A 12,701-nucleotide genomic window follows, 5' to 3' on the forward strand; every position below is an offset into this window, starting at 1 on the left:
CTTGGGCCTGACCCCTGCCAAAGACAGATGGCTGGCTTCTGAAGACATCTGACAGTTGAGAGGAAGACACGTTAACTACGTCTTGTTCTAGATGCTTCAGTAAGACAGCCTGCTGGGGTCACAAAACCTCAGTCCCCTGCAGAACTGCTTTCAGAGTGTTATAACCTAATACTGTGTCCTCCTTTATCAGGAAGCTAAATGAATCACACACATGAACGACATTGCTGTGTCTTTTATAAAGATGTTATTGGAAACATCCAATGGTCCTGAGAGAATGACCCAGAATTAATTACTCTCTGTGTTTAGTTTCAGGCATATCTTATATCTGTACCTCTTTACAGCTTCTTAAAACCCTTTCACATTAATCTTTTTTTTCTCTCTCTCTCTCTCATCTCTACAATAACTGCATGAAAAAGCAGGGCAGGCATTCTTATTTTAATTTTATAGATGATAAAACTAAGGTGCAGAGAAGTTAAATGACCAGGTCAAGGTCATCCGTTAGTGTCCGAGTCAGGTCCCCCATGTCAAGTCCAGAGCTCCTTCCACTGAACCGTCCTGCCTCAAACCTAAAAGATTTGTCCCTGGAGCCTAAAGGGAAATGTGTCCCCCTCACACAGGAACACCAGAACATCCCTCTCCTGCCTTCAAATCCAGGGCTCAATTGAAGCAACGTGTTCCTCGCAGATGCCTGATAACATCTTCTCCCTCTGCTCCATTTAGAGGCTCAGTTGTGATTTTATCCAAAATTGATATTTTACCTTGTGTTTACCGCCACTCATGCAAAACACATTTGCTAAGGATTTACAATGTGCCAGGGTGCTCCAGACACAGAGGCCTCCATCGACTCGCAGACACCCCAAGTACCTGCAGGCTCTGTCCTGTGCACTCGGGCAGGTGATGTGCCTGTTCCCGTGGGCTGCCCCAGCTTGCGGCCAGGCAAGACAGCAGACAATAACTGAATTATAAGGACTCCACTGGGGACAGCAGCCCAGCCACAAGGGCCAGAGTGGCGGTGTTCCCACTGAGCTCTCAGTGAACCTCAAATCCTTCCAGAAATGGAGGGACCTTAACTTCACTTAGAAAATTCATTCAACGAAGCTCAGACACAGATCACAATTTCTTCACTGGCCTCAAATACACAATCCCCCACTGAAATGTCAACCAGTTTTTATGCGACTACATAACATTTTACATTTTCACATGCATTATAATGAAATGATGACAGTAAAATTTAGTGGATGCCTACTAAATGCAGGCCCCTGTGCTCAATGCTTTCCATGAATGGTCCATGTCAATCCTCTGAACGATTCTGAGAGAGTATCTTCCCCATTTCATAGATGAGGACACTGAGACTCGGGGGCAAGGAGTGCCAGCATAACACACGGGACGTCTGACTCCAAATATCCTTCCACAGGGTCCAGCTGTCTCCCTCACACCCCAAAGACATCGAAAAACAAACTAGCAAGCCATTATAAACGTCCAGACCTGCCTCAGAATCCTTCAGCCTTCACTCTTTCAGTCTACAAATATTTATTGAGCACCTACTATATGCTAGAGCATGTGCTGGACACTATGGCGAGCTGAAATGACCATTTCTTGCACTCTTGGGGTCACAATCCCATGGAGGAACAGGGGGAGACCAACATGGATCAACTAATCCAACGAATGTCAAACTGCAACTGTGACAACCACTAGAAAGGAAAGGTTCACAGTTCTTAGAGGAAACATGACAGGGGATTTTTCCTAATCAAAGAGAACAGAGAAGGCATGCTTGAGCTGGTATCTAAAGGATGAATAAAGGTGGCAAAAACATTCCAGGCCATGGGAACAGCTTGTGCAAAGGCCTGTGCAGGGAGCATGCTCACCCAAGAGGCAGAAAGGACCATGTGGCTTGGCCCAGAGGAAGAGGGGAGAGTGACACTGGGGAGTGGTCAGGGAAGACCCCAGAGGGCCTCCAAGGCTGTGGGAGAAGTTGTGTTCCCATCCCCAGAACAATGGTGAGTCCCTGCAGGGTACCAAGCAGAGAGGCTACCAGACCAGAGTACTGACCGGAGTGCTGGGACAGTACCTGGGGGTGCAGAGGACAGTTAGGGACAGCCCCTGCACCCACCCCAGGCCCACCATCACACTTCTCATACTGCATGGTAATGACCCCTGGCCTCCTCTCCCATGTGACTTTGAGGGCACAGCTATTTTGGGTGCACCTTTGTATGTCCCGTAACACACCCAGGGCCTGGCACCAAGTAGGTGCTTGGCAGGCACGGCCTCAATGCATAAAGGAAGCACAGCCACTGCCCTTGAGATTATCTAACAGGAGACACACACAGACACAAACGCCACCACCCCACACAAACACAACAAGAGGTAACAAGTCTGCAAGAGACAAGTCTCCAGGTGCAAGGGGATAGGGAGCGGATCTGTGCGAGCCAGGTGTGTAGACAGACACGCTTAAAGTGACTAGAGAGAACAGGGTTGGCTGTGTGTGACTGAGTGGGTGGACAGGGAAATGGGAGCGGGGTGGGGGGGGCTGAATCAGAGGGAGAGGCAGGCAGTTGGGGGAAATTTGCAAGAATAAAAAGAGACATCAACTACTGACAAAACTTGCCACTTGCTTTTAAAGGAGGAAGATAACTATATGAAGATGCTGGTTCACTCAGCGCTTAAGCTGCAGAGATCAAAGTCAGACCATCCAGATTCAAATCCCAGCTCAACACTTGGTTGTGATCTTAGCTAAGTCACTTAACCTCTCTAAGCCTCATCTGTAAAATGCAGACAATAATAGTACCCGCCTCATCGGATTGCAGTTAAGACCAAACCAATGAAGGATGCAAAGCATCTGACATCGGTCCTACCTCATGGTAAGCACTGGATAAAGGTGTGGTGTTGTTCTATTCTCTTTTCCTTCATCTACTCACTTGCAACTAAATGTCTCCATTTGCTTTTCCTTTGTTTATGACAATGAGATTAGATGCTTTTCAATGGCTTCCCGAAGTTTCTAGAATTCCCAGAGTCCAGCAAGAAGCTTGGAAGGGTCAGGGGGGCTGCAGAGTCCGCGTTGGGGAGTAATGGTGGAGCTGTCCTCCCTTTCATCAAAGCCACGGCACTCTTGGAGCAGGGCTGGGCAGGGATGGAGAGGGGGACATTAGCTTGGGCTCTGGTCATATGCCCCAGAGTGAGCATCCGGGTCCCTGTCTGCTAGTTACATTCTTGAACAATTCTGAGCATTTTCAGTGAATGGGTAGTTCTAGAAACAAAGTGATTTGAATAATATAGTGATGATTATTATAAGTATGGCTGTTGCTTTCAAAATCAGTTCCCTGTGAACAAAGTCAAGTGGATCATAAGAAGAGTGTGAAAATATCATTTTCTCAGTGCCACCTCCTGACCCCGCGCCATGAGAGCAGCAATAATGCATCACTCCACAAAGTCCTTCTCCGGCTAGATTTGATCTGAACAGTGACTGATGATGTCCTTGCCAAATGGCAGGAGAAGGGGTCTGCTTCGGCCAGCAGCTGCGGAACGTGGGCATTGATGAAGACAGATGAGTCCATTTACTCAACACTTTGGATCTACCACTAATTTTCTACATGACAAAGACACTTCATCCTTCCAGCAACATAGACTATTCAAAAAAGACTGGAAATGTAGAAAATTGGCAAAGGAACGCCCCAATCAGCCCAAAAAGGGGTCACAACGTTCATGCCCCTCACTCAGGCACAAAAAAACTCCAGCTCATAACCAATTTACTCTTACTTTATACATGATTCTAACACATTTGGTTATCTGGTTTGGGGCTCAGAACTATTCTGCCACCATCACGAAGATGGTCACCTTCAAGCTGAGCACACCAAATTTCTGAGTCAGTACAGGCCATGGAAGGATAAAGAAGAGAAGCTTCCAGCCCAGGAGCAGGAAGCCCGGAAGAAGTCTCGCTACTCAGGGGATTCCAGGGCAAATCTTTATTCACTATGCCCCGACCTGCCACTAGATCATCTGACTCACCCAGGCTGATGACTTGGCTTCATTCCTACAATTTCTACAAGGACCAGAGTCCAGTCCAGCCTCTGTTGCTCTCATGTTCCCTGGAGGTGGGAACTAGTAGGCAATCAGAACCCAATTCCTAAGTCTTCCATCTACTAGTTTACAGCGTTGCTCCAATAAACTGACCTAAACCATTACAACTCTCAGACACTGCAAAGTATTTCTTTCCTAGATTTTGATGTACCTTGGAGGATGCTATGTATGTTTGTCAGGGAAGAAGAAAATGACATCAGCTTTGCACATAATCTTTTATTGGAACATCCAAGAAGTACCCGTCCCCCTTTCACACCACAACTGCAGAGCCCCTGAAAGCACCAAATAATAAGAACCCAAAAGAATGAATAAAGAGCAAGCAGGAAGCTCACCCCCATATGGCCTGGCAAACAAAGCACTTCCTCCATTTGTTAAAACTGTGCCCATTAATCCTCTTAGAACCGGAGAGCTGGAATCCAGGCTTTTAGATCTATTTGTTCGATAAATATTTATCGAGCTCCTGCTCTGGGCCTGGCCCTGGGATAGCGCCTGGGGGGACCACAAAGGAGCCAGACACACCCTGTGCCTGCTCTCTTGGTGATAACAATGGAGCGGAGATCTTCAATCCATGCTGCGATTCAGAGAGCAGTAAAGACCTCCCCGTGGTCTCAGCAAGTAACCCAGCACCAGAACCCAGATGCCGACCCTCTCTGGGGCTCACGCCCACATGGTTTCAGCCTGGCTCACCTGTTCATCCCTGGAAAGCCAGGTGCAGAGAGGAAGGCATTTCACCAGCCTCACTGCACATTCTTACGTAACCATAGGGAAGAAGAAAAGAAAGTAGCAGATGTAAGGCAGCTGCTCATTGGGCAAACTATGCCATTTAATTTTCTCACCTTCCTAAAACCAAAATAATTAACCAAAAAAGTGAGAGATAAGAAGTCACTTACATTTCACTCCCAAGCAACATGGGGATGGACCAAGCAGGTGCCTCAAGGACAGGAATGCCTGCCTCAGCGCTATGCCATCCCTGTCATGGCTGGACCACTCCACATGTGATTGTTGTTGTCTGTCTTGACCACCTGCTAGACGGTGAGCTCTGTGAGGGTGAGATCTGGGTCTCATCCATCTCTATCTCAGAGCCTAGGACAGGGTCTGGTAGTCAATGGGTATAGGACTAGGGCTCTGTGTCTGTGGCAGCCAGCCTGGCGGGACCCTCAGACCTCCTTTGAAGAGAGAACCTATAGGAGGAGATGCAGTCAGCTGACGGTCATCAGCTGTAGCACGTTCAAGACCCGCCACAGCATTCAAGCTAAGACACAGTCTCCCAGGGCAGACCTCAGCCAATGACTGAATTGAGCAGGGATTCTAGAGCCTGACTCTTTGGGTCCAATAGGAGACTCCCGGGCAATCCTTGTTCCGGAGCTCACCTTGGGCTGGCCAAGACTTTCTGAGCACTGCACCCTGGCCTGAGACTCTTCCTACCCAACTCTGCTTCCCTCCCCCGCTCCTTTCACAGGTATCAGGATGGCATCATGGTCTGAGCATTTCCCTACCTATTCTTTTATCTTCCACAGGTAAATCCACACTTGTAAGTCCATCTTGGCATCTCCTTCCTGAAGGACCCAAAATGACAAGTGTCCATGACATTTACATGCTCCTCAACATTTCCCAGCCTCCTTTGAAGTTTAGGTTAGCCAGTGACTGTTTCTGGTCAATGAAATATGAGTAGAAATATGACATGTCATTTCCAAGTAAATGTGGTTAAAAATCCAGTGTGCCTTCCCCATGGCTTCCTCTCTACCTCCATCTTCATGAAGTCTCAAGATAGGAGAGTCACAGTGCAAAGACAGCTTGGATCCCTGTGTCACTGCTTGGAGGAGAGCCACCCAGGAGGCCCTCTGACATACACTGGACTTTGTGTGAGCAATCTATACATTTTACTGTGTTAAGCAACAGGGATTACAGAATTTGTTTGTTAATGCAGCATAGCCTAGTCCATCCTAACTAACAAAAGGCATACATCCCATATATGTATTTGTTTTGCACCTCTCTTTGCACTGTTATCTTAGACTTCCAGCTTGCTAATTACCCTGCCAAGATCTCAGATCTCGGTATGCAGAAGTTGATGTTACTCTGTGCCCACAGGAGGGAAGGCCAAACACATGAAGAATGCCCCTTTGAAGATAAAGTTAGCATGCCACAGCCCAATACCAAGTACTAAACAGGCCCTTAGTGTGTTAGTTCCACCCCCATCCCCATTCATCCTCTTTGAAAAGGAACTTGGGGACAGAGAAGGTGTGCCCATGGGTGCCTGGCTAGGTCTGAGGAATTGGAGAGGGGCTGGCACGGCCAAGGCTCTGCCTTCATCTTGGGAAGCTCAGGGACTGGCACTGGTGGGAACACACAGAGGGCAGCTATAGCTGGGCAGTCAACTTAATCCTGATATGCAGAGCCACCTAAGTCCTGAAACAAGGGAGGAAGAAGACCTTGGGGAAGTGACAAGACCAGCCATCCTGGGGGATGCTGCCTCAGAAAGCAGACTGTAATTTGCCCACTCACGGTTCAGTTCAGCAGCCATGTGCTCATGCCACAGCTTGGAAGGCCCTGGGCATGGGACGGGCCCTGCCCTCACAGGGCTACAGGCCAGGCGGGGATAAAGAGCCAAACACAGCTATGACACAGGCAGAATGACAGACATGCTGGGGGACACAAGTGAGTACAGGCCTCAGTATGTGCTCCCTCTGTCACCAGCGCCCTTTCTCTGCAACGCAGCACCAGAAAACAAGATGACCGATAACAGCGCCACGCATTTGCATCATGTTTTGAGCTTCCACATCCATTACATGTATTCCTTGTAGCAGCCCTGTGAGGTCAGCATAATTACGCCCGTATTGGGCAGAAATGATAGCGACGGTAACAGCGCAGCAAGTGTTTACTGAGTGCGCATAGTGTACCGGGTATTGATTTGATTACATTACCTGGATCCTCTCATCTGATCCTCCTGCACCAATAAGGCAGTTAGTATATTAGCCCAATTTTATAGAGTAAGAAACTGAGGCAAACTGACCTGCCCAAGGTCACCAAGATGGTGAGTGGTACCCAAACGAGGAGACAACCCTGGATCTCCTGACCCTGAGGCCAGGGCTCACTTGCCACATGCTCAGAGCTCACCAGCCTCTTGCCCACAGGAGACGCTCTCTTCTGTTCCCTTATGGTGCATTTAATTCCAGTGACAGCTCTGCTGGGGACACACTCCCCAGCCATTGGTTCCCTCTCTGTTGCCCTCCTCCCCTGTGGGTCTCGATGCGGCCCCTTCTCTATAACCTTGTGCTGCTTCCCCACCTCCGTTCAGGCCCCATCGTCTCTCCCTTCAAAGACTTCCATAGCTTCCTGGCTCTGGGACTCCAGGCCCATTCTGTCTGCAGTCGAGCCTTGATCAGATCACACCCATGTTCAAAAACCTGTGGCTCCTCGAAACTCGATAATAAAGTCCAACCTTCTTCACAACAACACCCAAGGCCATCCACACCCCGCACCGGGCTCTCTCCCTCTACAAACCCTGCACTCAAGTAAAAACAAGTCAGTGACCCCCACACATCTCACCCTTTGTTGCCTCCATCCTTTGCTCCTGGGGACCCTTCTTAGCATCCAACCTCCATTTCCCAGAGCCCCCGCCTCTCTGTGTCAACATTATATTCACCCTGTCCAGGCCCAGTCTGCACTTCTCCTCCTCCAGGGGGCCTCTCTTGACCTAGATATGGTCTTCCCTTTCTCTTACTGCCCGTGGCATCTACTGTTTTTTCTTCAGTTTAGCACTTGCCAACTTCCTGCCTTTGTGCACATTGTGATCACCTGGCGTTCACACCCTTAACAGCCTCTGATTTCCATGGAAGAATTGAGGCTTCTCCACCTTGTATTCACGTGGCTGGGTGGAGTGGACCTCACCTCCCTCCCAGTCAGGAAAGGCTGGCAGATGTCCCAGGCCTGGCCCATCAGTGTCATGTGATTTGTTTGGTAATAAACACATGACCCAATTGAACCCAATGAGATCTAAGCTGGGAACTTTTGCTAAAACAGTTGGGAAAGAAACACTCTTCTTACTGGAGTTTCTAAACTGGAAGTGTTTGTAAGCCTGCAGCTTCTAGAGGCCATCTGTGCCACCACATGGGGAGAGCCTGCCCAAGAGTGAAGCAAACACAGTGGAAATCAAAGGCAGGAGACAGGGAGGAAGATATTTTTAAAGATATCATTGAGCACCTGGATTTGGCCATACTTTAATACAGCCCACCCCAGGTTTTCTCAGTCATATGAACCAGTTAAAGTTGGGTTTCTGTCACTTTCAACAAGAGTACTAAGCAATGCACTTACTAAGGGCTGGGTATCATGCTGAGCAGTGGGGGTACAACCGCAGAGAAGATGTGAGCCTGACCCTAAAGGATCTCATGTGCTATCTTTTTGTTTTTCATAACGGCTGTATGAGGTATAATTCAAATACTATAACATTCACCCTCTAAAGTGTAAAATTCCATGGTTTTCAGCATACTCACAGAATCATACAACCGCCTTCACTATCATTTTCTGCCCTGCGTTGAAAATGGTGACCATGTTCACTAGTCCTGGTTGCCCCTCTCAAGCCCTGGGCTGTGTTTCACACCTTTCTGCAGCACCAGCAACTCCAGCAAGTGCTCAATAAACATCTGCTGAGCTACACTCAGACTTTTTTAGGAAGTGTAGCCTCAATCCAACAGTTCCTTGGATCCTTTCTAAAGCACTACGAATAAGAAAACAGATATTTGGCAAAGCCACTCAAGCAAAAGACATGCTCACCAGTCCTTGGGCTTTCTCTGAATTTTCTACACTAGATGTCTACAGCAGGATGGTCTTCCTGAGGGTTGCACATCTGGACTGTGCTCCTTTGGCTCCCTGAACTTTCCCAAAGTTTATTATAGAATGATTTAAAATAGTAACAAGTGGGAAAACATATAAGTCCAACAATAGTAGAATGATTAAATACTTTGGTGCACCCATAGGATAGAAGAGTATACAGTCACCCAAAATCATCTTTACTAAAGGGATTCGAAAACATAGGGAAATCCCCATAATATAATGTTAACTAAATGAAACAAAATATAAATGAGCACATAGAGTATGATCTCAAGTACATAATAATAATCAATGGCAACTGGGGAAGGGAATAATGCTAATTATTAGATATAATTATTTTTGTATAGATGAATTATGTGAAATTTTTTTATGCTTCTCTGTAATTTTTAATTTTTCTATAATGACTATTAATCAAATCAGGAAAGCCAACATTATTTCTAACTCATTTTTTGGTTGTTATTTTATTAATGTGGCTACCAAAGAATACAAAACAACCACACGGGGAACGGAACATTTCTTAATCTCCTGCAAAACTTTTTTAAAAAAGACATTGTTAAAAAACAAAAGAAAGAAAGACATTGTCCCTCAGATTCTTTTCATCAAACATGTAAGTAATATAACCAATCTACCATGTTTGCCTTTTTACCTTGACTGCTGGGAAGCTCAGAGCTAAAATTTACAATAACTATTTTGGTTCAAGTTCTTGGAATAGTAACTGCCATGCATTTACATAGTTTCTGGTGCTTCCTTTTATCTGTATTTTCAGTTGTCTTGCTTGTCCTAATCTTTCTTGAAATATATAAACAAGTATTTGCTGAAATGATTTGATATGACACCAGAGAAGCAGAGTTTCTTACAGACAGGTGTTCTGTTGGGATGTTTCATTTTTACAAACACATGGCATTGAGTGGGGCTTTGAAGATTCTACTGCTATTCTAATTACAGTAGAGAGTCGATCTGGATGTAGGAGGCTTTTTATTGAGACAGGTTGTCCTCAATGACTAGATTAACCCATTCCTTGCTAAATCTCCATCTCCTTGTGACAAAGGCCATCCTGGCTGCCCAAATCACTGGCCATTGAGGCCACTGGCTGACAGCAAATGTCAGCAAAGCCAGCCAAAATCCATTTACCACATCCATCCTGCGTTCAAGTCCACAGTCGATGTGACACAGCCGACAAATAATTAGGCAGGGCACACAATCCACAAAGACAGCCAACCTGAATGAACGAGGCCTCAAACACTCTTCAGAGCAATCTGGATTTTGCTGCAAATTAACCAAACTGATCCTACCCTCACTCTGGCTCAGGGAAAAAGCACCTCACCTCTACTTTAAAGATGAGATCACTTGAAAAAATTAAGTAATTATATCAGGTAGGCACTCTCCCAAATGTGATACTTCATGGCAGGAGATAACACATTTGATTGTTAAATAGAATTCTTTTTTTCTGGTGACAACTTCACTGACTTGCCATGAGATTTCAAAAGCAAGAAAAAGAAATAAGCAGGCTTAATATTTTAGATGTATCCATTTTTATCACATCTAAAGCCACAATGTCTTACTTGTGAATCCACACCAAATGAAAATTAAGGAAGAGAGGCAGGAACATTTATTTAGTGCTTACAGCATGCCAGACAGAGCACTGGCCACTGAGCCTGTCAGCTCCCTTAAGCCCCATGTCACCATCCCACAGAGTACATATAATATTCCCACTTTTTTAAATGGAGAACTCTAGGCTTAGAGAGATTAAATACCTAGCTCAAGGTCACGCAGCAGGGAAGGTGACCAGTTTCTGACTAAAACACAGGTCCCACCTACCCCAAAGCCCTTGGTCTGGGCCCCTTCAAAAGGCTAGAGACAATTCCCTGTTTGCAGGAGGCTGAAATTATCCTCTGTCTTCCTTCTCGCTATTTCCTAAATATTCACATGAACTGAAGAGCCTCTGACTGCCTCACCCTCTTGACTTTGGGCCCTCTCACTCAGCAAGTCATCAAGACACACTTGAAAAATAAAAAAAAAAAAAAAAGCTTCAACCCACACCCTGAAACCAAGCTCCCATCTCTTTGCTGCCACAACCAGGCCAATACGAAATCTCTTTCAGGGAAGCTTTCTAAAGGAAAGAAACTGATGATGAAAACATTGTGTAGCTGACAATACTTGCTGATGATGCAAGCAGGGCTGCCCTGTCTACAAATGTTTTGTCCCGGAAGAACCGGCTCCCTAGTGTCTCTTCCAGAAGAATATGTACGGAAGCGACAGAGGAACAGTGCCAAGAAGACATGCTGCCGTGTAATTGCATTGCTCTCTCCATTTATGTGTGCCGGACAAGTATCCCAGAGAACTTAAAATGCTCGGGCAAAGAGGAGGGCGATAGAAATGTCATTGGGAAATGATCTCACACCCGGGTTAGCCCTGCACAACCACCCAGCTTGCATCCTCTTGGGCAGAGGACACCTCTCCGCCTGCAGCAGCCTGCGCGCACCGCCGCCAACTGCCACCGTTTCCTTCACCTTTTATTTACAGCGCAGAGCAGGCTGGTTCGTCAGTGAAGCGGGGGAGGCGGGGAATAAGACAAAATCCAGATTCTGCTCTTTCTCCGGGGACATAAAAAGGGTCAGACAGAGGAGGGAGTGAAGCCCAGGTTGCACCAGCAGTGCAGTAGAGCGACCCTCCTCCCCAGAGGGCTCTGCAGCCGGGCTCCAGCAGAGGCGCCCGGGGAGTCCCGGCAAGCCGGGGTCAAGTCCAGCGCCTCGGCCCGGCTCGGCGCGGTGGCAGAGGCGCCAACAGAGCCTACTGCACAGCAAATCACTGCCCCCTTCAGGCCGCGTCGCGGACGCTGCGGCCAGAGCGTAGGGGCTCCCTCGGTCCAGAAAAACTCGCAAACCCGACCTTGCGCAGCCAGCGATGGCTTCTCCAGGGCCCCTCCGCGCGCCCCAGCTCCCGGGCTGGCGGCGAAAGTCCGCGCTGGGGCTTCAGGTGGAACCCAAACCGAGGGGTGGGGAGGAGTCCTTGGATGGGAAGCCCTAGGCTCTCTGGCTCTGCTCAGAGAAGAAGGCCGAGATGGGAAGGCTGCCACTGCGCTCCAAGTCCGTGCTCCGGATACTAGGACGCTTCAAATCTGCGCCCGGAAAAAACAGTGCCTGCAGCCGCTGGGCCAACAGTAGCGGCGCAGCCGGATACCACCGTGCGTTGGGAGCGAGACCTGCCAGGGCATCTCTGAGCAACTAACCCTATCGGGGGCGGGGCGGGGGGTCTCTTCATAGAACAGCTCTGGCTACAAGTAGCGTCCGGCAGGCACATCCAGGCAGAAGCGCCGCAGAGCCGGCGGGCTCTGAGCTGCTGGCGCGCACTATGCGCCCAGCCCCGCTGCGCCCCCGAGCCCCCGGGGTCCCGGAGCTCTCTGGACCTCAAAGCGCGGGTCGGCTTTCCTGGGGGCCTGTGAGCAGGCCCGCAGCCCCTCCGGCCCTGGGCGGCCCAGTTTGCAGTCAACGCGCCTGTTTCTCCCACCCGACACCTCACAGCCCCACGAACGGGACCTGGGCAGGAGCAACCATTGCAGGCCTTTGGGGGTCCAGCCTCAGCTTCTCGACTCCTTTTTCTCTGGTGAAAATAGACCCTAGTCTTCTATCTCACTCTCTATACACACACACGCACACACACACACACACAATCCCAGAGGAGGTGGGTGCTTGGCAAATATTGGTATCAGCTGTGCCAGCCAAGCCCAGCAGGACCCTGGGGTGAGTGAGCACTGAGCACCAGACCGAGGTGCCCTCGACAGGCGCGGGCGGGTCAATCAA

At 48.3% G+C, this 12,701-nt stretch overlaps 1 protein-coding gene across 1 annotated transcript in view; it reads right to left on the bottom strand.

Annotated features, from left to right (window-relative positions):
* GABBR2 (gamma-aminobutyric acid type B receptor subunit 2) overlaps positions 1 to 12,701 on the bottom strand; it is a 366,525-nt gene that overhangs the window by 353,222 nt on the left and 602 nt on the right. The window lies entirely within an intron of this gene.

The sequence above is a fragment of the Eulemur rufifrons genome, chromosome 7 (genome assembly GCF_041146395.1).
Source record: "Eulemur rufifrons isolate Redbay chromosome 7, OSU_ERuf_1, whole genome shotgun sequence".
Lineage (NCBI taxonomy): Eukaryota > Metazoa > Chordata > Mammalia > Primates > Lemuridae > Eulemur > Eulemur rufifrons.